General features: G+C 35.3%; 1 protein-coding gene and 1 long non-coding RNA gene across 2 annotated transcripts in view; both read right to left on the minus strand.

Annotated features, from left to right (window-relative positions):
- Positions 1 to 27,922, minus strand: part of LOC142345603 (transmembrane emp24 domain-containing protein 2-like) — a 106,045-nt gene that overhangs the window by 34,998 nt on the left and 43,125 nt on the right. The window lies entirely within an intron of this gene.
- LOC142346039 (uncharacterized) lies at positions 6,102 to 26,589 on the minus strand. The gene is made up of 3 exons (XR_012759381.1): positions 26,380 to 26,589; positions 22,928 to 23,155; positions 6,102 to 6,271 (listed from the first exon to the last, which is right to left on the minus strand). It is a non-coding gene; the product is annotated as an uncharacterized LOC142346039 (long non-coding RNA).

Raw genomic sequence — 27,922 nt, forward strand, 5'->3', positions numbered from 1 at the left:
CACAATACACACAGTTACTTTTTCGTGAATATGTAAATGCGTCATCGTTTTCTGAGTCAGCTTCAGCTTCAGCTTTAGCTTTAGCTTTAGCTTCAGCTTTAGCTTAAGCTTCAGCTTTGCCTTAAGCTTTATCTACAGTTTTAGGTTTGGCTTCAACTTCAGCTTCAGTATTACTTTATTTTCAGTTTTAGCATTAGCTTCGATTTTTGTTATATTTTTATCTTTAGTATTAACTTCAGCTTCAGCTTTAGTTTTAGTTATAGTTTTACCTGTAGTATGATATTCAACTTTTACGCTACCACGACACTCAACCTTAGCCACAAAATCAAACTCCTGTTCATATTCCTCTGTTGCTCCGTTTAAGTGATGATCACTTGAATTATGTTTGAGATAATCTCTCTTTGAGTTGAAAGATAATTTGCAAATGTCACTCTCAAAACTTCCAATACTATTCATTTTTAATAATAAAAACATTGAAGTACAAAAATTGATAAAATGATTTAAAAGCGTAATAACTTTGAACTTAGGTCATGGAGTAAATGTTGTGATAAATGTAAAGATGAACCTTATCAATGTTTTATGTGTGATATCATAATAAAGGAAATAGATAGAACTAATCATTTGAGCGAACATTATAATAATTCAGTTCAGTATATAACTTGTTGCTCATGTAAGATTTATTAACATATTTCTTACTTTAGATTTAAAACAGAAAAATGTAGATTATGTTCTTACCTACAGAGATATTTATTTCCCTATATTAAAGATAAGCTCAGAGAACATGCTATTAAATATAAAATAGACCTAACCTATGATTTGGGCAGAAATTGCCCGGTTCGTCAGAGCTAGGGTTTTGGTAAAAAACTAATCTATTGTGACGGTTGAAACCATAGGTCTGACTCTAGTCCAAGTTGAGGGTTTAGTTCGAGTTAAAATCAAAACAATAATCTAAAACAAAACCATAGATTAGATCAAAACCCCATCCCGAATATAGATCTGCGGAGCCCCATCCCAAATATAGTTAGAAATCAATCAGGGTATTTGGCGATGGCTCTAATTTTAAAAAAGTGCGCGAGATTGTCTAAATTGAGAATTTTTACAAAAATCAAATTCTGCGCACCCAAAATAAGCCTGAAAATTTGCACCCAATATAAGCATTATTTTAAAAACAAAATTTTGAACACTCGAAGTGAGCATTTTAACAAAAACCAAATTTTAAGCACCCAAATTAAGCTTTTTTACACAAACAAAGATTTGCGCACAGGGAATTTTTACCCAATAATCTACGCTGATTGTGTGTTACGGTTTCATTTATCCGCTGAGCAGTTTCACTTATCAACAAAGTAGCAAAACATAAATAAAAGTGGTTTTAGAAAAACTCGTTTTACAGAAAATGATCTCTTATGCATGATTATAAGAGAGTAGCGGATAAAAAATGGCTATTCAGACGCTATGTTTAGTTTCAGAACGAGTCGAATGAAAACAATTTTTATCGACTACTGTTGCACTTCTTAGCAACTTATCAGTCCGGATAGCAGTGGTCAAGCAAGTCGAAAGGTAAGCAAGCCAAATTTTCTAAATGAGGTCAATTAAGCCGAGAAATTTTGGGTTACTGGTATTTTAAATTACCCCTGACGGGCGGGTGGGCAATAACTGGCTCGTAGTTTCTGGATTACACCCCACAGCGGATGAGAGGCAGGGCCATGGACAGCGGTCCGCTGACGCTCATACCCCCAAAAGGTCTAAAAATTGAAAATGAGGTAGTTTTGTTTTTTTGGTGAGTTGGAATACATTATGCATTATAATACAATGTGCAGTGTTGATTTTGAGGTTAACAATGCATTATTTCTGATATATTAGATAACTATTACATAGCTTCCGGCTTGATTTTACGTCGGCTCACTTTTACTTCGACTCACTTTGCATGAACCAGTCAAGACGTCCCAGTTTGAATAAAATAAACAAATTTGATCATTTGTCAATTACTGCTACTCTTGTTGTGAATTTATGGTTGTTTTGTTATGATTTCATAATTTATACTTTTAACTGTATGACATCATAGGTCAAGATGTTTAAGCGACAAGTTTTTGAAAGCTTAAGGGGCCTCTCCAAGCGCATGTTTAAGAGCTGCATTGAGCAGCATGGTTATAAAAGACACATGGTAGAGGTCAATGAACTAAAAAGCTCAAAAGCGAAAAAACGTAGATGGTTGGTAATCGAACCCGGGCCAAGAGCAGTTACCAAGGGGCTTCGTGGGCTTGAGATTATGCTTGCCCATATCAGGGGTTTAGGGTCCTATTACGTGTGCCTGAGCGAGTGTGTGTGTGCTTGTGTAAGTGCATCTGTGTATGCTTCCGTGCGTGTGATGGAAGTGGAGATTAAGATAAGTCAACTTTTTGGGGTTCTTAAAGGACATGAATGTATTGCTGTCTTTTACAATTTCATTGCTCTCAAATGAAGCAATACTTATGATCGGGCGTGTGTTATAAATTTTCTCTCTCTCAACATTTCCTCATTTGGGTTCGTTGTTTTCCTGCTTTTTTTATCTCCCGTTCTTCCTCTTTTTCTGTCATATGAGTTTTAGAAAAATGAAACATTTATTGTAAATTTCTGAGCCTTTTTATGCTTTTTGCTTGACCTATTTTAAAACGTTTTCATATTAGTGCTTGGGTGATTTTTACACGCTGGACTCTTTGATTTTATACTCGACTTCGCGATTGTTCTTTTCGAGAATCTAAATTGCATTGCAAAAGCAGAAGCTACTGTGAATGAGCGATCATAGTGGGTAGATGGCTTAGTGGTAAGTATGTGCCTCTAAAACGCAAGCGAGCAATGGTTCGAATTCTTCACTGGACTGATTGCACTTGCGCAGAACAAGTTCTCTTGTGACCTCCCCCTGTGAATTAAATTGCCGCACATGTCATTCGTGAATCTTCTTTCTGTTGATTGTCGCTTTATTTTTCTTTGGCGACCTCTCAATTTTCAACTTCTATATTGTTGCTTTCTTTCTTTCTTTCTTTCTTTCTTTCTTTCTTTCTTTCTTACTTTCTTTCTTTTGTTTCTTTCTCTTTTTTCTCCTCTGTTTTGCTCGTGCTCTTGCTTTTCTCTATCTCTTTCTACCCCTTTCCCCTATCTCCGTTTTTACTGCTTGTGTCTGTCAATCTCCTTTTTATTTTTCTCCTACTTAGTGTCTTCTGTTTCTTTCATCATTTTCGCAACCATCAAATCTCTCATTAATTCTTGTAATCTCTTTCTTTCTTTCGTTTCTCTCTGTTTCTCTCTCTGTGTCTTGCCTTCTCTATCTCTCTATCTCTTTTTCTTCCTTTTTCTCGCCTTTCGCTTAACTTCTCTCTCCTTTTCTCTCTCTCTCTCTCTCTTTCTCTCTCTCTTTCTCTTTCGCTCCCTCTTACTCTCTTTTTCTTTTTCTCTCTCTCTCTCTCTCTATCTCGCTCTCCTTCTTTTTGTTTTCCCTCTAACTCTCTCTCTCTCACTCTCTCTACCTCTCTCTCTCTGTCTTTGTTTCTTTCTATCTCTTTCTCTTCATCTCTCTCTATCTCTCTCTCTCTCTCTCTATATATATATATATATATATATATATATATATATATATTTATATATATATATATATATATATATATATTTATATATATATCTTCATTTCCCTTTCACTCTCCTTTTGCTTGAAATTTTTCCCTCCTTGCCTTTCACTATCTCTCTTTCTCTCTCTCTTTCTCTCTCTCTCTCTCTCTCTCTCTTGCTCTTGCTCTTTCTTTCTCTCTCTCTCTCTCCCTCTCTCTCTCTCTCTCTCTTCCGCCCTTTTTTACTTTCTTTTTTTCTCATCTCGCTTTCTCTTCCTCTCTCTCTCTCCATCTTGTTCAATCTTCTCTCTCTCTCCCTCTCTTTATCTTTCTCTAGCTCTCTTTCTCTCCCTCTATCTCTCGCCCCCACGGTATATCTCACTCGCAATCGCCCTCTCTCCCTCCTTCTCTGGTTTTCCTTATTTCTGTCTCTTTCTCTCCACTCCATCTCTATCTCTCACTTTATCACCATCTCTCTCTCTTTCTGTCTCTCTCTCTTTCTGTTTTTTGTACTTTCTTCCTTTCTGTCTTTCTTGCCCTTTGTATAATTCTTTCTATCTCCTTCTAAGTTTTTTTTTGGTCCACCCTCTTTCTCACCTTCTCTTTGTATGCTTTTTGCCTCTCCTCTCGCTAGTTAACTCTCTAGCTTTCGTTCTTTTTCCATTTCAATTTCCATTTCCTCCCCTATTTCTCTCTCGCCTACACTTCCTGAATACTTCTCTTTTGTTTCTCTCTGTGTATTTCTCACTGTCTTTCGTTCTACTTCTCTCTCTCTATCTATCTATCTCTCTCTTGATTTCACGGACTCTCTCTCGTCTTTCTTCTCATATCTCTTCTCTCTCTCTCTCTCTCTCTCTCTCTCTCTCTCTCTCCTCTCTCCCTCACTTTGTGTGCCTATGTATCAATGTTTTATGTTATATTTTAGCAATTGAGCGCATTGATTATCAGCTCTCCTATCTCCATGCTTTATTGGTCCTTAATCATGTATCGTACTTCAATTGTTTTGATACGCGATTTGTCGTTATATTGGAGCTCCTAATCTGCTAATTTTTGCTCTTCTTGAGCATGCCCGTCATAGCAAAATTAAGCGAGCCAAGTATTCATTGACCTAAAGTTTGCTCTTGTAGAAAAGTGCAAAAGACAAATGCAAGTTACATCGGAAGCGTATGATATAGGACCCAGGGCTGATAAGCGAGCGGCGTGGGTTGGCGTTTGAGTTGGTGCCGAAAACAACTTCAGTTTTCATCGCCCAAAAAATGGGTAATTATCGTTTATCTTCAACTCTTGTCTGTCTTTTCCTTCCTTTCACTCTTTTTTGTTCTTTCCTTCTCTTTTATTCTTTTTATTTTTTGTTGTAATATTTTTTCTTCCCTCTATCTATTGATATCTACTACATATTAATTGCATCTCGATTGCTATATCAGCATGTTTAGGCTCTAAATTTTCGCATTTTTAACGCTCCTTAAACATGCCGCCTTACAAATTATATACTTTTTGAGTCGCGCTAAAACATCATGTAAAAGCCCTTTTCTGCACGTGTCTTAGCGCTCCTTAAACATGCAACGTGGCAAAAATAAAAAGTAGTTGAACAAATGAAACGCCAGACGCCAAAATGACATGCAAGTGGCGTAAGACAAGTGTCTGTCAATAGATGCGCATGGGTTCGAGCCCGAGTTGATGCGAGTCAGTATTCTTAAATTATTTAAACCTTCTATTCCTTTAAATGATTTCCTTGTGATACTTTTCCGGGTCTGCTAGTAACCATAAATTCGTCAGAATCACTTAAAATATTAATCGTTGAGCTCATGTTTGAGCCATTCAAGCAATACCAAACGCTCTATCAGACAACTGAAGCAGCCGTCAATTAACTAATCAGTCAAATTCTTAAATCTGGATTAAATACTATTATTCCAAAAGATCCAATCAGACTGCGTAAGTAACAATTCCAAAAATGAAGGATGCGTTCTAGCTACCTGCTGCGTTTGAACTCGCGCAATCAATATATGCAGATATATCAAATTTAATCAACTATCACTATTCTTAAATATCTGGCAAAAATTTTATAGTCGTTCCAGCTAATTTTAAAATTTTTAATGAAGCCGCTCTTTTTTTTAAAAAAAAAAAGTAGTTTTTCAACCGCTAAGCCAAAGATGACCTTGAGAAAAACACGCTGTCATTGTAGTTCAAGAATTCACCATTGGTTTAGTCCTCCATTATTTTAATGAGGAAAATTGGCGCCCTTATTAGAAAGATCATAATTGAGGACCCCTCTATCAATTCTGCCCACAAAATTTTCACCCTAAACCCCAAACTTTTCACTTAACTCTTCATAGCTCTGGTTTTGGCATTCTATTTACCCAAACCCCTACCTATTCCTATTTTGAATGGTAAGTGAACAAATTATTTTGGAAAGAAAATCGAGAAAAATACTAGAGGGGTAAATCAGTTGGCGTTAAATTATAGGGAGTGAAAGTAAACCAGACAACCTCCGTCTGTTTGCTGATTGTAATGATTTGACTTGGCTGTTATTCGAATAATTTATTTCTGAATGGGGGAAAATTGAAAGATGAATATGGAGGTTTTAGCAAGGGTTGAGGTGATGGCTTTGAATGGGAGAAAGATAAGCTGTCTCTCCTTTCTTCTCATGGTTGCCGCCTCCTTGGTATCTTGTAGCACATGAGTTTCTTCCAAAGCTAAAAAATATCCGGCGTTAACTCTTGTTTAATATTATGTCCTTATAAACGTGTATTACAAAAAACAGCAAAATTCTGTGATTTTCAACGCGTTTTTTTAAAATAATCTCTACATGAAAATAAATTTCAGCTATTTTCAACGTCATTGCAGTACAACTTTCTGTAACTAAATTTGAAGCCTTTTCGCTAAAGGATAAAAATTTACCAATCTTTACTTCTTTCCCTTTTCGGACCAGCTTTTAGCCTTTGCAATAATAATAATTAATGAGATTTTTAAAATTGATAGCTGACAGGGTATGGTAATAGACGCCTTATTTAGACGCCATTTGTTAAAGGATGTTTTCTCTAACTGAGGCTTCGACTGTAAAAAACTTCATAGATTTAGCTCAGCAGCGTGTCCAGTTAAAATCAAAATACTCAACTCAGTGAGTAAAACCCAAAAAAACCTTGTTAAAAACGCAGCATATGCTCTCACGGGCTTGAAGTACCCTACGGCCAGCAAAAAAACCAAAATTTAGTTTAAAAAAGTTAAGAAAGTTCAACCTTGACATTTTAAGAAAAAAAAACTCAAAGAAAAATGAAAAAAAGAAGAAAAGAAGATCAGCGAAGGGAGTCGTCTGCCTGTTGTTTTCTTGTGCTAGATTGGTTTTTTCGATGTGATGTATTTATTTTTTTGTGTTGTTTCTTTTAAATTCAAATTTCATCTGCTTTCCTGATTCTTCTCATAAGACTTAGGTCTAGGATAGGAACGTTTTTTTTGTTACTAAAATAGGATAGGATTGGACTTCCGCGGCTTTTTTAGGCGCTTTTTTTTGTTTAGGATAGGTTAAGGAGCGAAAAAAATCTGCAAAATATGCTGTTAATCTTGCAAGATCTTGCAAGAGGATGTTAATCTTGCAAGAAAATCTTGCAAAAAATTGTTAATCTTGCAAGATCTTGCAAGAAAATGTATAGACCAATTAATTGCCTATGTTGCCTCTCAAAAGTTTTCGAGAAACTTATTTTCAACAAACTCTATGAGCACGTTAAAGGAACACTTCACGATTCCCAGTTTGGTTTTCGGCCTCAACGTTCAGCAATTATTCAAATGTTATGCTTTCTAGACCAACTGTACAAAGAAGTCGACTCAATTGCACATGATGAACTTTTCGTTTTCTACCTAGATTTCCAGAAAGCGTTTGATACAGTACCCCACCACCGCGTTGTTGCAAAACTGTCGGAATCAGGGATCGGGGGAAAAGCGCTCAGATTAATAGCCAACTACTGTGACGACAGAAAACAACGTGTTCGCATTGGAACCTCAACGTCGAGCCTTCGTGACGTCACTAGCGGCGTACCGCAAGGTTCAATCCTGGGGCCACTACTTTTTCTCGTCTACATAAATGATTTACCACAGAAAATCGAATACAGTCAAACCTACGGTTATGCAGATGATTACAAATTGCTCTCTAATAACAAACATGAACTTCAAACTGATCTCCAGAAATTAAATGAATGGTGCTATAACAACGAAATGCGCCTCCATAAAAACAAATGCAAGATCCTCTGTTTCAAGAAAAAGTCACTCTTTACAATAAAAAATGAAACTGTCAACATCTCGTCTCATCAAAAAGATCTCGGAATACAAGTTTGTGATAACCTCACTTGGCATCAAAACGCAAGCACACGAGCCCCCAAAACTCTTAAAGCACTTTGGTACCTCAGAAGAAATCTTCACCACAGAACTCTCCCTCAAGTTAAATTAAACGCATACACGGGTTACATTGTACCAATTATATCCTACGCCTGCCAAGTGTGGTATCCGTCTAAATGCGATCTAGTACTCATCGAAAGAATCCAAAAAAGTGCGACGAAATGGATAGTAGGTTCTTCTCTCACATATAAGGAGCGTTTAATCAAACTGAAAATTCTACCTCTGTCTTTTTACTTTGAACTTCACAGCTTATTACTACTATGTGATCTCATAAACAATAAATACAACATTGCCATAGAAAAGTTTATACATTTCAACAACAATAATCGGACGAGACAAGGCGCGAAATGTGAAATCAAACTTACGAAAAAACGATTATTCAAAAGCGACAAAAATTTCTGGTCGAGAACAGCCTATCTCTATAGCATTGTCAACAAACAGACAGACCTTACAGACAACAAAAATATAAAATATCGGATCAGCGACATTTATTGGAAATTCTTTTTTAGAAGTTTTAACGAAATTGACATGTGCACTTGGAGAATTTGCTGCCTGTGCAAAAACTGTAACCCCATTTCGAAAATATCTCAATTATAACGATCAACAAGGGTGCTTCAACCCGTGCATTGCAGAAGCCTGAACTACTACTACTACTACTACTACTACTACTACTACTACTACTAGAAAATCTTGCAAGATTATGCATAATCTTGCAAGATTCTTGCAAGATTAACATCCTAAATCGACTAGGGATATGAAGGCCTCTGTCAAACTTGAGGACTAAACGTATCAACGCCTTAAATATTTTTTGGGATCTTCTCCGTTTGTGCCCCCAGCTTATTGGGCGCATATTATTTGCACCCCCCTGACGCACGTGCAATATTTTTACATGATTGTTTTTTGTATGTAATGTATGTAATTGCACGTGCTCTGTAAATGCGGGGGCACAAACGGAAAAGATCCTCTTTTGTTATCAAAAAATCATGTTCTGAAACTGCGACGTATCAAATGAGCTTCACGTATTGATTCGCTTTTTTCCAGGTTCGATTGATCATTTTGTGTTTTCTGCGCCATCAGTATCAAGATTTACTAAAACTTTAGGCCTATTAGTTACAAATTGTCCTAATGGCGTCCAATAGAGGTTTACAATGGTTAAATATAATATTCAATGCTATCAAACACTAAACAAAATCTGGATGTTTTCCATTTGCCCCCCCCCCGTTCTTACTACGTTATGCACCCCCCCCCCCCCCCCGTTACAGAGCACGTGCCATTACATGGTAAATCATTATGTAAAAATATAGCACGTGCGTTTGGGGGTGCAAATAATATCCGCCCACTAAGCTGGGGGGGGGGGGGGGTTGGGGCACAAACGGAACAGATCGAAAATCTTACTACATAATCTGGATCTATTCTGTCCCCCCCCCAGTGTTTTTTATGACCCCCAGTTACAAATTGTATGTTGTTATATAGCACGTTCTTATGTAAGAAAATAGCACGTGCGCCTGGGGGTCATAAAAGATTTATGCTAACTAAGCTGGGGGGCCGAAACAGAATAGATCTCATAATCTTAGTAGTACAAAATCCTAATATATAAATCGGGGTCTATTTCACTATGAAAGTAACGGAAGCATATCGTTACAAATTCCTGAAAATTTTATTGTAATTTTGCAGTTTCCACTAACATGTCAGTGTGGATAACAAAAATTTTTTGGGCTACTTTTTCCACAAAAGGATCCGACGGAACATTTGGTATGTTAATAAGCAAATTCGGTTAAAAAAATTATTCAAAGAAAACTTAAAGCTTTGCCAGAAACTTGTATTTGTATCTGATATGCATATAACCTCTATGTCACATAACTTGGATGCATCCTGGTAGAACGGGGGGGGGGGGGGTGGTTTTATTGCGGGCATTACCAACTAATAAAACAATATTATGGATTGAAATTGACAATTTTGGGTGAGAACACGCATTTCCTCACAAACACAATCAAGCCTTATTCAAAAAACAAAACAAACACTAGCTAAATAAGGCTTTAATAAATTCTTGTTGCAATATCAACAGTTGAAAAACTGACCAGGGAAATAAGACTTTAACCCCCATTTTACGATATGATGTTCGCTTTGTCAATGAAAATGACTTCATATCACACTTTTTTATATCACAACAGTTACTATTTAAAAGGTAGCGACAAATGAGTGTGTAAAACTCGTGGCTCGATCATGGCAACAGTGAGGCAAAATTATGCAATTAATGTAATTGATTGAAAAGTTTACCGCACTGATCTTATCACGCTCTCAAATTTAATCAGTTCTTCGGCTTCACCTCGGATTTTGATAACTTCTCAATGGCAAAAATTCTTCTTGGTAAATTCCAAAATTGCATTTTGTAAAATTTCCCATTGTTGGAACTTTCTTAAGATTTCTTTGATTACCTAAAGTGACTCTCTCGGCAAAAACAAATGACTTTGAAATTTGATGTATTGATATGATCTGAAAATCTTTCAAAAAATTTGTTGGATTTTGTTGAGTAAGTTGTCACTGACTTCTCTCGATTCTTCTCTGACTTCCAGTATTTTACTTATCTTTTGAAAAGTAAAATAAGAAAATCACTTAACATCTGTCTTCTTGGAAAGAACTGAAAAAAATGTGAGATATCTGAAAAAACTATTTGAAATGGAAATTTTGTTCTCTTCCGAATTGTTGATTTTTTGATAAAATAAACTTCCAACGAAACAAAAAACCTGCCAGCTTTCTTGAGAGATATCGAAATTTTCCTGAAAAAATTAAAAAATCAAGCAGACAAATGTGTCCAAAAATTCATCATTCACAATTTTTTCCAATTTGTTGTGCTTGCATCAACTTTTACTTGCCGCTTGAATACATTTTACGAGATTTGAAAAACTTCCGAGCAGCACCCCAGTCGACAACGAATGGTTATCTTGCAAAATCTTGCGAGATTCTGGCAAAATCTTGCAAGACGATACATCGTCTTGCAAGAGTTTCTTCCAAAATCTTGCAAGATCTTGCAAGATAACCCTTTGTCTTGCAAGAATCTTGCAAGATAACCATTCATCTTGCAAATATGCAAATAAAAAGAACATGATCGAACAAGATCAAAATGAGACGCGAACATTGCTTCCCATCAATTTTTTTTACATTGTCATACATAATTACAACCAAAATAGCATCCAATTTGTTTTCTTCCGCTCAAACTGAAAATTGAATCATTTTTGAAAAAAAAGTAAATTGTTTTCCATAGTAAAAAAACAAGAAATTTGAAGCAAAAATTAATGTAAATAAATGAGAGTAACCACCCTAGTCAAGACCAGATACTATCTTGCAAGATCTTCCAAGATTCTTGCAAAAAAATAGTTATCTTGCACGATTTTGCAGGAGAATGGTTATCTTGCAAGATCTTGCAAGAAGATTGGTTATCTTGCAAGATTCTAGCAAGTTAGTTCCGGTCGAGCTCTGCTATCAGTGGCTGTTTTAGACGCATTATCTTTCATTTAGCGCAAACTATTGCCAAAATATAGTAGAATGAGTTTTCAGAGATCATTTGAAACAAAATTTATACCAGATATCTGTATTTTATTACAGCCGTTGGTATTAATACTGGTTACTCTCATTTATTTACATTAATTCGTGCTTCAAATTTTTTGTTTTGCTACTATGGAAAATTTACTTTCTTTTTCTAAATTGATTCAATTTTTAGTTTGAGCGGAAGAAAACAAAGTTGATGCTATATTGGTTGTAATTATGTATCACAATGAAAAAAAAATTGATGGGAAGCAGTGTTCGCGTCTCATTTTGATCTTGCTTGGTCGATCATGTTCCATTTATTTGCATATTTGCAAGTTGAATGGTTATCTTGCAAGATTCTTGCAAGACGAAGGGTTATCTTGCAAGATCTTGCAAGATTTTGGGAGAAAATCTTGCAAGACAATGTATCGTCTTGCAAGATTTTGCCAGAATCTTGCAAGATCTTGCAAGATAACCATTCTTTGTCGACTGGGGCAGTAATAATACCAACGGCTGTAATAAAATGCAGATATCCGGTATAAATTTTGTTTCAAATGATCTCTGAAAACTCATTCCACTCTATTTGGGTAATAGTTTGCGCTATAAGAAAGATAATGCGTCTAAAACAACCAATGATAGCAGAGCTCGACCGGAACGAACTAGCAAATTTGAGAATCTTGCTAGATAACCATTCTTCTTGCAAGATCTTGCAAGATAGTCATCGTCTTTCAAGGTCTTGCAAGATAACCATTCTCCTGCAAAATCGTGCAAGATGACCATTTTTTGCAAGAATCTTTGAAGATCTTGCAAGATAACCATCTGGTCTTGACTAGGGCACCTATATATAATAGAAATTTAGGAGAAATTTTCTGTTATTCTAATTCTCACCATCTTTTTGTCTGATTTTCAAAACCTTTCAGATTTACATTTTTCACTCAAAAAATATTTGGTGTAGATATTTCAAACGTTTTTTGACAAACGCCTTCGAAACTTTTTTACTTTTGTTCGGCAAAACGTTTGAAAATTCTGTTTCAATTTTACAACTAACTATTTTAATTTTCAAATAGTTTATATCAATTTTCTTAACAGAGAATTATTTTAAAAAATATTAGGATTTTCACGTTTTTTTTCTGCCAAAGAGATATCAAATCAAGCAAGTTTTTGATGGATATGAAAAATCATTAGGTTGGAACTGAGGTTGCACAAGAGGAGAAAACTATCAGCCCGAACAAAATGTATGAGGAAAAGAGAATTAATCTTCAATTTATGTTAATAATATCCACTTTCGGTTGCCATACAAATAATTAAAATCACTTTGTCTCCAAACGACAATGTTTTGGAATTTTTGACTACCCAAAAAACACCTGACAACAAAGCCAGACCAGAACATTAACAACACAAAAATCGACAACATCGCAAACTGCATTTTATTGATCTTGAGCTTTGAATCAGTTTCTACTGTGTCTTGTGTTCTAAATTTTCTTGAGCAGTTGAAATTTAGTATTGTATTATAAGTTAAAACTTTTCCTTGAAAAATGATTGGCATTGAAAACTACTAGAAATTAAAAGAGCTGTGTGTAATATCGCGTTTTTAGCCAATTTATATCTAATTTAAGGTCAAGGATCATTGCAATAAAACGTGCTGGGGCTGAATTTATTCCTTCGTTGTTTTAAATTATCTGATTGAACTTGATTATATCAAAAGATCCCGTGTTTCATGTTCTGTCTTAAATCAGTCCCACACATTATTGTATTGAATTAGCATGGAGTTTTGCATAATAGAAGCAAGCATTTTTTGCCCTCAATTATTTAGACAATCTTTATGAACAAAAGTTTGCACGTTGTCGGTTTTTGTAGTTGTTGAAGTTTCGATCAAACTACAGTCTTAAACTTAGTTAGAGTTATTAGGAAGAAAACTTAAAATAACATAAAAATAATACAAGGGCAGACTAATTCAAGTCACAAAATTTATAAATGAATCGACAATGGAAAGTGCTTGAAATCAATATTCGGTTTAAACTGATGAATCAAGATACATATTATTAGAGTAAGATTATTTGATGTCAAATCTTCCCAGCATGCATTGAATGATTATGATACCACCTCAAAGGTGACCGAAATTTTAGAAGAGTTTAATTTCATACTGTTCATGGTATCCCTTGGTTGAAGGAAACCATATTGCGTAACCCTTGCAACGCCAACTGTGAATCGTGGTGCTAAGATTAGTTTTGTATCTTGACGTTCTCGCACTGATAATGAGTATATATACAGCTGATGCTGATTTTTTAAACCCTTTTTGATCCTCAAACGAAATCAACACCTTGACCTATTAATCACATTTCTCCTGTAAATCCCTAAGTATTACTGCAAAAAATCATTTTTGTTATTCTCTCATTTTCGAGAAATTAAATTTCTACTTTGTCAGAGACAGTTAGCTTAACAGAATAGAAACTGGAGCAAGCGGAGAGGTTAGAGCCCATGGGGGAAAAAGAGCAAGGAATGTTCTGCTATTTTTTGGAGAAGTCATGACCCATCTTGTCGCGACTGAAAGTGACTATGTGGAATCTAAAACTGTCTACAAAGCCACGAAAAGTAAAGATTTGGATCAGTTGCACCGGTCAATCAAGAACGAGAGATCAATGCACTCCAAGACAACCAAAACTTGAACCTAGTGAGACCTCCCACAGATAGGGACGCAATACCAGGCAAATGGGTCTACAAAAAGAAATCGGGACCAAGTGGTCAACGCGACAAATACAAAGCACGAGGTGGAAATTGAATGGATCACTTTGAGACTTTTGCCTCTACCTGCAAGCCAGACAGATTTAGCATTCTACTTCAGCTTTCAGCGATATTGTCTACGTGATGCAACAGTTTGATGTCAAGGTGGGTCTCCTTCACTCACCGATAAAGAAAAAAGAAGAAGAACAGCCAAAGGAGTTTGCAAAACAAAGATCAAATGAAAAGAAGTAAGTAGGTTGACTGAATAAAAACATCTATGGTTTGAAATGGGCTGCTAACAATCGTCATGAAATCCTTGCAAACTTCCTACTGAGACATGTGTTAACCAGAAGCAGGAAAGATTACTGCTTGTTCGCGAGAATAGAGAAAAGGGTAACGTCTTTATCTCTATCTGGGTTGAAGAAATCATAGTAGCATCAACAGACACGACAGTGATCTCCGATGTCAGAAAAGCACTTGAGGAAACATTCCACACGGAAGTCAGGGGTGGACTAAACTGGTGTCTAATCTAAGAATCAGAACAGAAAAGGGCAAGGTCACTGTTGGCCAAGAACGCTGCGCAAAGACAATGCTTGAGCGGTTTCAAATGGATCAAATCAAACCGTCAAGCACTCTAGCTTACTTGTATTTGAAACTTCAGACAGCACAGAACAAAGACAAAGAAGTGGATCAAAATTGGATCACTCCTGTGTCTGGCCAAATCAAAAAAATCCAGGCATCACGTTTACAGTCTACATATTGTCCGGACACGTGATTGCACCTATCTGTCAAAAATGGTTATGCAGAGAGGACTTCTGCACTATCTTCAAGGTTCAAAAGGTAGAAAACTTACTTCCTTAAAAGAGGCTAGTTATGATTTAGTTGGGGAAAGTGGTGCAGACTAGTCTGGTGATATAAAAAAAACAAGGACGGGCTATTAGTTCAAACTTAACAGACAAGGCTTAGCACTCAGCTGGAATGTTAAGAAAAAGCAAGCCACAGTTGCTTTTTCTTCATCAGAAGCACAATATCAGGGCATGACAGCAGCAATTCAAAAATTTTTATATCTGAAACAATTTCTGTTAGAATTCGGCAACCAACAAAAGCATCTAATAGCAATTGGAGAGGACAACCAAAAATTAATTTATATCACAAGGGCAAATTGATTCAAGTCGCAAAATTTATTTAAATAAATCATCAAAAAATAGTTTTTAGAATCAATATTCGGTTCAAACTGAAAAATCTAGTTAACAATTACTATACGGAGATTATTTGATATAAATATTTTCCAGCGTGAATTGAATGATTATGATACCAGCGGAAATGGAAACGAATTCTTAGAAAAGTGTAAAGGCATTCTATTTATGGTCTCCAGTGCGACTGATATCCAGAAAATTTGCAAAAGGACACTTTATTGGGTAACCATTGTGATCCCCACTGTAAGTCATGGTAAGATTAATTTTGTATCTTGAGTTTCTCGCACTGATAATGGAAATATATTTCAAGCTGATTTTTTTAGCCTTTTCCATCCCCGAAATCAAATCGCCATCTTGATCTGGTAACCAGATCTCTCCTTTAAATCTTTAAGTTCTACTGTTAAATATCGTTTTTGTTTTCCTCTTTTTTTTGAGACATTAATTTTTCTTCTTAGTTGAAAACGCTTTTTATCACGCTTGCGACAATCCATAACCCAACACAAGCAAAAAAATTCTTACAGTTTTTGACTAAATTTGTAATGTTGAGATCACATATATGTTTGCTTTGATGTTTTGAACTTATATAGTCATTGAAATGTCGCGTAGTGTCAGAAAACTGAATCTTCTCTTAGGCAGTACTCAAATGATTAGAAAAAAAATAAAATTATTTTCAATGTCAAGCTAGTAACCCCTTAAATTGCCAAAAAACGTTTAAAGCGTTATTTTGCAGAAATTGTAGAAAAAACAAAAATTACAAAATAGTGAATTCATTTCTCTTCAAAATCACTAAACACAAATTTTAAAATAGTTTTGGTAGAAGTAATAGGACGGACCAAATAAAAAAGATCCAGTTTGGATCCAATTGCAAGACATCAAGGTTCGACGGCGCTACCAAAGTTGAGCTTTCATTGAATCTGAAACAAAGATATCTCATAAAATTTTCAACTTTTCAAATATTTTGCAATTTAACTTTTATGAATCATCAGTAGTATAAAGCAACAGTAGCTTTTCTAGACATATTTGAACTCACTGGTACACACTGAGTGTTGTAAAGTTTTCCTTGACAGTATTGGGAGAGAAACCATAACTTTCGGACAGCAGACCCGTTAACTAAACACAAACTAACGTCCAATCTATTCAAGAGCGCTAAGAACACAGAAAAAAAAACAGAAGGAATCGGCTTCAAAACGAGGCCAATAGAAACGTTGTTTCAGTGGCCGAAAAAGTTTATTGCGAGAAATCTCCATATACCTGCATGCAATCAATATCTTGTGGCCTTATCTGCATCGAGCATCGAGCAAATCAAAATCAACAACGAAAACAAATGTCATTGAATTGAAGGAGATTTCAAAGACTGGCATTTTCACAAACTAACGAAGCAAAAAGAGTTTGCTGAACAATTGAAAAAAATCCAAATGTGAAAGAAATTAAAAAGTACAATTTCTTAATTGGTTTTAGTGGTGCTGGAGCAGAGCTTCCGTAGGAGAAAAAAAATTTGTTTGAGGATAAGGATACCGCATACCCATTTTTTATCCGTTGTCAAATCAATCAATAAACGTCATTTTTTATTTTTGTGTACGTTTCTGCACATGAAAAGATCTCCTGCCAATAAAGCCACCACTAGATCATAAATAGTCAGCACTCTGTTTCAATTTTACAACTAACTATTTTAATTTTCAAATAGTTTATATCAATTTTCTTAACAGAGAATTATTTTAAAAAATATTAGGATTTTCACGTTTTTTTTTCTGCCAAAAAGATATCAAATCAAGCAAGTTTTTGATGGATATGAAAAATCATTAGGTTGGAACTGAGGTTGCACAAGAGGAGAAAACTATCAGCCCGAACAAAATGTATGAGGAAAAGAGAATTAATCTTCAATTTATGTTAATAATATCCACTTTCGGTTGCCATACAAATAATTAAAATCACTTTGTCTCCAAACGACAATGTTTTGGAATTTTTGACTACCCAAAAAACACCTGACAACAAAGCCAGACCAGAACATTAACAACACAGAAATCGTCAACATCGCAAACTGCATTTTATTGATCTTGAGCTTTGAATCAGTTTCTACTGTGTCTTGTGTTCTAAATTTTCTTGAGCAGTTGAAATTCGGTATTGTATTGTAAGTTAAAACTTTTCCTTGAAAAATGATTGGCATTGAAAACTATTAGAAATTAAAAGAGCTGCGTGTAATATCGCGTTTTGAGCCAATTTAAATTTAATTTAAGGTCAAGGATCATTGCAATAAAACGTGCTGGGGCTGAATTTATTCCTTCGTTGTTTTAAATTATCTGATTGAACTTGATTATATCAAAAGATCCCGTGTTTCGTGTTCTGTCTTAAATCAGTCCCACACATTATTGTATTGAATTAGCATGGAGTTTTGCATAATAGAAGCAAGCATTTTTTGCCCTCAATTATTTAGACAATCTTTATGAACAAAAGTTTGCATGTTGTCGGTTTTTGTAGTTGTTGAAGTTTCGATCGAACTACAGTCTTAAACTTAGTTAGAGTTATTAGGAAGAAAACTTAAAATACCATAAAGATAATACAAGGGCAGACTAATTCAAGTCACAAAATTTATAAATGAATCGACAATGGAAAGTGCTTGAAATCAATATTCGGTTTAAACTGATGAATCAAGATAAATATTATTAGAGTAAGATTATTTGATGTCAAATCTTCCCAGCATGCATTGAATGATTATGATACCACCTCAAAGGTGACCGAAATTTTAGAAGAGTTTAATTTCATACTGTTCATGGTATCCCTTGGTTGAAGGAAACCATATTGCGTAACCCTTGCAACGCCAACTGTGAATCGTGGTGCTAAGATTAGTTTTGTATCTTGACGTTCTCGCACTGATAATGAGTATATATACAGCTGATGCTGATTTTTTTAACCTTTTTTGATCCTCAAACGAAATCACCACCTTGACCTATTAATCACATTTCTCCTGTAAATCCCTAAGCATTACTGCAAAAAATCATTTTTGATATTCGCTCATTTTCGAGAAATTAAATTTCTACTTTGTCAGAGACAGTTAGCTTAACAGAATAGAAACTGGAGCAAGCGGACAGGTTAGAGCCCATGGGGGAAAAGAGCAAGGAAAGTTCTGCTATTTTTTGGAGAAGTCATGACCCATCTTGTCGCGACTGAAAGTGACTATGTGGAAACTAAAACTGTCTGCAAAGCCACGAAAAGTGAAGATTTGGATCAGTGGCACCGGTCAATCAAGAACGAGAGATCAATGCACTCCAAGACAACCAAAACTGGAACCTAGTGAGAACTCCCACAGATAGGGACGCAATACCAGGCAAATGGATCTACAAAAAGAAATCGGGACCAAGTGGTCAACGCGACAAATATAAAGCACGAAGTGGAAATTGAATGGACCACTTTGAGACTTTTGCCTCTACCTGCAAGCCAGACAGATTTAGCATTCTACTTCAGCTTTCAGCGACATTGGGCTACGTGATGCAACAGTTTGATGTCAAGGTGGGTCTCCTTCACTCACCGATAAAGAAAAAAGAAGAAGAACAGTCAAAGGAGTTTGCAAAACAAAGATCAAATGAAAAGAAGTAAGTAGGTTGACTGAATAAAAACATCTATGATTTGAAATGGGCTGCTAACAATCGTCATGAAATCCTCGCAAACTTCCTACTGAGACATGTGTTAACCAGAAGCAGGAAAGATTACTGCTTGTTCGCGAGAATAGAGAAAAGGTTAACGTCTTTATCTCTATCTGGGTTGAAGAAATCATAGTAGCATCAACAAACACGACAGTGATCTCCGATGTCAGAAAAGCACTTGAGGCAACATTCCACTCGGAAGTCAGGGCTAGACTAAACTGGTGTCTAATCTAAGAATCAGAACAGAAAAGGGCAAGGTCACTGTTGGCCAAGCACGCTGCGCAAAGACAATTTTTGAGCGGTTTCAAATGGATCAAATCAAACCGTCAAGCACTCTAGCTTACTTGTATTTGAAATTTCAGACAGCACAGAAGAAAGACAAAGAAATGGACCAAATTTGGTTCACTCCTGTGTCTGGCCAAATGAAAAAAATCCAGGCATCACGTTTACAGTCTACATATTGTCCTGACACGTGATTGCACCTACCTGTCAAAAAGGGTTATGCGGAGAGGACTTCTGCACTATCTTCAAGGTTCAAAAGGTAGAAAACTTACTTCCTTAAAAGAGGCTAGTTATGATTTAGTTGGGGAAAGTGGTGCAGACTAGTCTGGTGATATAAAAAAAAAACAAGGACGGGCTATTAGTTCAAACTTAACAGACAAGGCTTAGCACTCAGCTGGAATGTATATAAAGATTTTCCAGCGTGAATTGAATGATTATGATACCAGCGGAAATGGAAACGAATTCTTAGAAAAGTGTAAAGGCATACTATTTATGGTCTCCAGTGCGACTGATTTCCAGAAAATTTGCAAAAGGACACTTTATTGGGTAACCCTTGTGATCCCCACTGTAAGTCATGGTAAGATTAGTTTTGTATCTTGAATTTCCGCACTGATAATGGAAATATATTTCCAGCTGATTTTTTTTAGCCTTTTTCATCCCCGAAATCAAATCGCCATCTTGATCTGGTAATCAGATCTCTCCTTTAAATCTTTAAGTTCTACTGTTAAATATCGTTTTTGTTTTCCTCTTTTTTTGAGACATTAATTTTTCTTCTTAGTTGAAAACGCTTTTTATCACGCTTGCGACACTCCATAACCCAACAAAAGCAAAAAAATTCTTACAGCTTTTGACTAAATTTTGTAATGTTGAAATCACATATATGTTTGCTTTGATGTTTTGAACTTCTATAGTCATTGAAATTTCGCGTAGTGTCAGAAAACTGAATATTCTCTTAGGCAGTACTCAGATGATTAGAAAAAAAATAAAATTATTTTCAATGTCAAGCTAGTAACCCCTTAAATTGCCAAAAAAACGTTTCAAGCGTTATTTTGCAGAAATTGTAGAAAAAACAAAAATTACCAAATAGTGAATTCATTTCTCTTCAAAATCACTAAACACAAACTAACGTCCAATCTATTCAAGAGCGCTAAGAACACAGAAAAACAAAAAACAGAAGGAATCGGCTTCAAAACGAGGCCAATAGAAACGTTGTTTCAGTGGCCGAAAAAGTTTATTGCGAGAAATCTCCATATACCTGCATGCAATCAATATCTTGTGGCCTTATCTGCATCGAGCATCGAGCAAATCAAAATCAACAACGAAAACAAATGTCATTGAATTGAAGGAGATTTCAAAGACTGGCATTTTCACAAACTAACGAAGCAAAAAGAGTTTGCTGAACAATTGAAAAAAATCCAAATGTGAAAGAAATTAAAAAGTACAATTTCTTAATTGGTTTTAGTGGTGCTGGAGCAGAGCTTCCGTAGGAGAAAAAAAATTTGTTTGAGGACAAGGATACCGCATACCCATTTTTTATCTGTTGTCAAATCAATCAATAAACGTTAGTTTTTACTTTTGTGTACGTTTCTGCACATGAAAAGATCTCCTGCCAATAAAGCCACCACTAGATCATAAATAGTCAGCACTCAGCGTTAACTGTCGCAAAAAACGGGTTCTTTTCTATCAATCGGAAATGAATTTTGCCAACAAATTTTTTTCTGATTTGGAGTAAGACTTGCCAAGTCTTGCCCAAGCCTTGGATTAAAACTTGTCAAGTCTTGGCCAATTCTGACAAGTCTTAAATGAGCTATGATCATAGCTCTGAGTCAGTACTGATACCTAGACTCGGAATTCGACTTGCCCAGTACTGATATTGACTTGGCGTTCGGTACGGGATTGATCTCAAACAGTAATAAAAATGTTTCTTTCCACTGTGTTTTTTAATTTATTTATTCGTGAATAGCATTTGACTGTATCTGTGTTTTATATCAAAAATTGTTCGTGATCATTAAATTATTGGTAATCGTAACTCGTAATGAAAACAAAATGAAAGGTAAATAACCTATAATTTTGTTTCTCTAACCACTTGTAAAGTACTATCGCTAAAGTGCAAAAACACATATTTAAATTTAACTTACGATTCATAACGAAAAACAAGTCTCAATGCGAACATATTCGCCTCCCATTTGCTTCATTATCCGATTAATCTAGTCTACATTAAGAAAAACAAATTTTTTAATCTTCAATTATTTAAGTCCAATTAGAAATTGCGTGTTTTTGTGGCAAAATGTAATCAGATAATCAAAATTTGAATTTGACGTCACGTCTCAAATTGAAAAAAGATTGCAGGCAAACATGAACTAAGACTGATAGCCTCAACATTAAACGCAAGATGATGGAAAAAGATTCCCAAGAAAATTTTATACAACGGTATTAAAAGAGTGAATTTACAGCTAAAAGAGCAAAATGTAAAAACGTATTTATTTATCTATAAAAATTTTGAATCGATAAATGACGCTGGGTGATATCAATATTTAATTGTCATAAGTAGCAGAGTAGCTGTGACCAGTCATAAAAAAACTAGAGACGAGGCATTTTAAACCAGCTATATAATCCTCATGAAGTGTTTTTCGTTGTTTTGTTTTCAAGTTTTCCTTGGACACTGATAATTATTTGCATCAAAAAATTTTTTTCAAATCTTTGGCTAAAGAATTTATATGAAAACACAAGATTACGGTTTTTACATCAAAACTTCAGTATTATGATTATACATTTCTTGTTCTCTTATAAGGATATTAAGAAAAAAGCAGCTGAGAACAGGCCGCAGAAGCCTTATTCTGTTCCGCTGCGATTACGCAGGAACCAAAATTATTATTATTATCTTCCCTGATTAAGGGTGAAATAATTTTTAAAAAATGCCGACAAACTGCTTTCAAGATTTTGTTTACATATACTTTGTTTAATAATTTCACACTTTTTTTGAAGGTTTTTTGAAGGCTTTGCTTGAGAACGGATAACTTATTGATCGAAAAATTTCACATTAACCGAAATAAAGATTAAAGTTGAGGAAGTTTTTGATATGAATATAGTTTTAAAAGTTGTCGATTTTTAGCGTGTGTTAAAGTCTCCCAAAATTGTTTAAAGAATATTCATAGTTCGTTTTGATAAGTAAATTCTCTTGTAAAATTAATGTTCGGAAGACTTATTACCTTTAAAGTTCGACGTTATATCTGAAACCTAAAACTATTATTGATTAGTGCTGAGATGCTTAGGCAGATATATTTTTCCAAGTCAAACGAATGCCCCTATCAAATACCAATTATTATTTAGATTATTTATACAATTTGTATTTGCGCTTTTATGTAAAAGGTTGTGAAAAAGGAAATTTATCAAATGCACAATAGCAACATCTTTCTTTGTCCCCAAATTTTTCCAATTACCAATTTTTCTCTGATCATAGCAAATCTGTCAACTAAAAAACTTTGATCTCAACAAGATCATAAAGAAATTCATGGACGGGAATTCAGTGGGTGCTTATTATCCCCCCCCCCCCCCCTCCGTATTATCACGAACGGAAAAGATCCAGAAACTGTTTGCAGACCTGGACCAAGGGTTCCCGGAATGGACGCAGGAGGACAATCAATATGGCACTGTTTACAAATCCATACGACTGTTTCAGCCCCAAGAAGATCAGATCCATTTGGAGATGTTTCTCTTTCAGCCAAGTGCAACTTCCCAAACGGCACGGTCTTTTGATAGACCCGAATTCCCAGAAAAAGTTTCTGTGCTCATTTGGGCGTGAAAACTTGTAAATGAAATAGGGCGTCACCTAAACAAAAGGGATCTATTCTGCTTCGCCCCCCCCCCCACCCCCGCATAGTAGGCTTGTATTTTTACGCCCCCCCCCCCCGGCGCACGTGCTATTTTCGTACATAGTAACGTGCTATATAACAATATCTAATTTGTAACGGGGGGCATAAAACACACTGAGGGGGGGGGGACAGAATAGATCCAACAAAAGCACTAAAAACATTGTTAAATCCTCTAATACACATAAGAATAAATTGCAAATGGAAGTTCGTCAGTAGATTCACACGAGTGATGTCACAACACTAGCTCTAAAACGGATATATTCCCAGTCCGGTTGACCATCAGAAAAAAAGACTAGCCAATCATAACAGCAGGCCATATATGGAGTTTATGGAACCTACTAATATGCAAGTAATATCTATTAAAAATTTTGAGTTAACAGTTACTAGCACCTATCACCTCAACCTGGGCTACCAATTTGAATTCTCTTACCAAAAGATTTCCATATCAGTACAGTTGGCATATAGTTTGTTTAAAATTAATTCCTTATCTTGTCACGGTTTTGTCACGTGATTTTCGTTTTTGCGAGGTTTCCTTTTGAAATACTGCGAGTCAGTTAAAAAGCGAGTCAACTTTAGATAACATAAAATTTCAAAGAGCCACAAAATTAGTGTGCTAACCATGTGTCAAAACACCAATTTAAAATCTTTAAAATCTTCAATTAGTAATCCGGTGGACTTATTATCTATATGTCTACAAACAGGTTGCTTGACAATTTACCCAATTCTATCTTACCCAATGCCAACTTACCCAATGCTCTTCGATATTTTCGTTCAATTATCCGATTACAAATTAGCAGCAGCTATTACAATGATGTTTTAAAAATACTTTTTTGGACACTATAATCCTATGTTTAGTTGTGATAGTTTCATATCAAGTCCCACGGACCATTTAATTATATAGTCGGCTGAGTAGCCGTTCTGGTTATTTCAACAATAGGGTAAGTTGGGTAAGTTGGCATTGGGTAAAATGGCAGGTTGGGTAAAATGGAATTGGGTATAATGACATTGGGTAAAATGGAATTGGGTAAATTGATCTGACACCCTATAAACAACTGACTGTATAACCAATCGAGTATGCCTAGTGGGGCATGGTCATGCATCAGCTGCCCGTGGGACTCTATATGAAACTACTACAACCAAACTACCGAATAATTCAACCACAATTAATATATTCAAATTGATTTAATGAAAAAAGGCAATGGGAAGCACCAAAACAGTGAAAAATAACACTAGTACGGGGCGTAGAACATTAGGTGAAAGCTCGATTCGGCTAAGATAATTTTGGTAGATATTAGGCGAAAAATTACATTTAAGGTTTTGTGGAAAATGGGCAAAACCAACTTAAAACAATTGAAGACGGTACTTCAATATCCACTTGACTCTTTAAAGCTGAGCCGATAAAATACAAGAAAATGATTGCTTTCTCATTTTTTACACACCTCCATAATATCCGAGAGGACAATTTTTTGAAAATTACGGCGAAAAAAGTTTTTTAAGAAAAGCTTCACATTCAATAATTTAAAGCTATGTGTCGCGTGCAACTTCGAGAAAAACTTTGGCATAACCACGGAATAGAAAAAAAACTTGAATGCCGAAAACTCTTTTTTAAACGCTTTTTATGTGTTTTGGAAGGCTTCTATTATTTTACGACATTTGTTATGGGCATTTAATTACTTTGTAGCGCCGAAAAGATTATCTTTAAGTGTTTTAAATGGTTTTTCTTCCTAATTTCTACAAGCAATTAGTTGCAAAGTTTTTGCCTAATGGATACAAAATGGGTTTGCCTCAGCCAACTTTTTTCTAATATCCAATCCTGTCACCAGTATGTACACAACGAAAACGGAGCTAAATTTTCAATAATGCGGATATAGTAGTGACAATAACACCTGCTAAGTCGCACACTCAAAACATTTAGCGCACAAATTTTTGAGACACGAACACGGCAAAAGCGATAATGTAATTGTAAACTGTTTTGAGCACAAATAACTCTAAGAAAGAGGGGTTCAGAAAGAAATCTGGTTTAATCAGGAACATTTTCGACCACAACTGAGTCAAATCAGGGACAATTTCGAACACGAATATTTTCTTTTGCGGCCATAAGGTTTTTTCGGAAGCAGTTTTGCAAGCAACTGGACCTGTTAAAGGATGATTTTCACACAACACTTTGGAAACCTCAGAATAAATTTTTTGAAGACACCATATTCAGAATGAAAGTTTTTTGGAAAAATTTACTGACATTAAGAATTGAAAAAACAAATACTTAAAACCAGGAAATAAAATTTAGTTTCTTCTGTTTTATATATATGCGTTGCATTTCAGTCTGAATTTTCAATATTCATATTCAAATTGGTTTGGATTGGTTTTTACCTAATTTACACAAAAGTTAATTCAAAGTGTTGCCTAATGGCAACAAAATTTGTTTCGCCTAATCGAGATTCCGCCTAATATTCAATCCCGCCACCCTTATATGCTCAACTAAAAAGAAACTAAAATCTTAGTAATGGATGTTGATAAGATCTGCTCTGTCAAACACCCACAACTTTTGCCCATTAATTTTGAAGCATGGACGCAGCAAAGGCCATAGTATAATAAAGACTGTGTTGAGCACAAATAACTCTGATCAGGGGGGTTCAAAAAGAAATATAGTCTAATCAGGGACATTTTTGACCACAACTAAGTATAATCAGTAACATTTCTGAGCAAACATGCGTCTGATTAGAGATGGTTTTGATCACATGTGGGTCTCATGAGAAGCAGTTTTAAAATCAACTGAGCCTGATAAAGGATTTTTTTTGCACAACACGTTGAATACTTCAGAAAGGATTCTTTAAACACATTCTATCCAGAATAGGAATTTTCGCAAAATAATTCTGACGATAAGAAATGAAAAAACTGACAATATCTTGTTTCTTGTGTTGTATAGTTAAGCGTTTTTTTTTCAGCTTGAATTTTGATATTATGGTGAAAATTAAAAAAAAAAACGACCGCTCGGAATTCTAAATACGTGTTGATTTTTTGGCATTGTACTATTTGGAAACAAAATTTCAATATTGTACCTCCATTATTCGGGTTTTATTGAAAACATTGTAAAAAAAAGAATAATTGCATTGAAAATGTCGGCGGTCGATCAGCAACTTTGTTTAGGAAGCCTGCTATAATGGGAAAGACCGTAACTAATAACCAAAATGATCCAGCTGAACCAGAGAAAAAGGAAAGCCAGTGTCATGATGAAGTTTTGTGAGGTGCGTCTCTCGTGGCCTCTTCTGAACTGTATGAAACAGCAGACATAACACACAGCCGATATGGCCACACTTATGAAATGGAACCCTCCGCGAATTGCGGTTTCCAAATTCCTGTGGATGACAGTCCAGCATCGATTGCAATTGTAGTCATCAAACTAAAACATTTGTTATGGATGTTCGTATTTTTGCATCCCAGGTCTAGGTACAGACTTATGAAAAGACAATGTTCGACCAAAATGTAAAACGAAAAGACCATACTCGAAGTATGTTTTTACCCGGACCGAGGTTTCACCCTTAATTCAACCCTAGTTAGTGGAGATTAAGGTGTAATGCGTATTACAATCATCTTTATAAGGGAAAATAGTAAGAGTGCAATTTTAAAAAAAAATACACTGTATTCACTCTCTTTTCTCCAATTTTTTACACTCTTAGTGTAATTTAGGGCGGACTGATGAAAATTACACTTTTACACAATTACCATTATAACCAAATTGAAACGTCAAATGCTAGTTTGAGTTGGCGCAACGGTTAATGCACCAAAAGAAATAAAATTGTTTGACAGAGAGATATATGAGGACCAATCCTCATTAAGTCCTTCCACTTTTACTTTTTAAAATTACAATTTTATAATTACACGCTTCCACCCTTAATTAAGCGGAGAAATAGATGTGTAATTTTTTATTTTACATTCCTTACACTCTTTTCCCCGTTATTTTTGGGGACAGTCCTTGGCCTGGGCAATTGCGTTAATGCAGCAGTATTGCGAGCCAAAGCTCGTCTTTAACACTGAATTTTTTGTCGACAATCATGGCAAAATTACGTAAATACTTGCTATTTTGTAATCTGTCAGATAAATGTAGTAATATCAGACATTTGGAGTAATATTACTATCAATGAGCAGTTGTTTACAGAATAACTATAATAATCCCGGGTCAAGGATTTCTGGGTGATTTTTTGTAAGAAATGCGGTGAATGCAGTGAAATTTTGTAAGAAATGCGTTGATTGCGGTGAATGCAGTAAAAAAAATAATTCATCGTAATTCACCGTATTCACCGCAAAAAGATGTAAGAATTACGCGGTGAAAATTATTTTCTTTCACCGCATTTCATCGCATTTTTTAAGAAAATTCATCACCAAACCTCGACACAGGAAGCAAACAAAACAGACGCCATAAATTAAACAGATTGGACTAGCGCCTGTGATAACTTTATTTAAGGGTTCTACTTGGCCTTAATCATAGGTTTAAGATACTAATAACTTGATACATCAGAAAGCAGCAGCATTAAAAAAACACTCAAAATATTTATGTACGAAACCTAAATCCCATAATGCGCCATAATATTCGTAGTTTTTGAATAATTGAATTGTAATAATAATCACAAATTGTTTACAGATCCGCATATACCAAGAGATTAGTTACAATATTTAAAAGATAATTCACAATTTTGTAAATTAAGCGCGTTCCGATAGGACATCATTGA

This window comes from Convolutriloba macropyga, chromosome 9 (genome assembly GCF_964194025.1).
Source record: "Convolutriloba macropyga chromosome 9, txConMacr16.3, whole genome shotgun sequence".
NCBI lineage: Eukaryota > Metazoa > Xenacoelomorpha > Acoela > Convolutidae > Convolutriloba > Convolutriloba macropyga.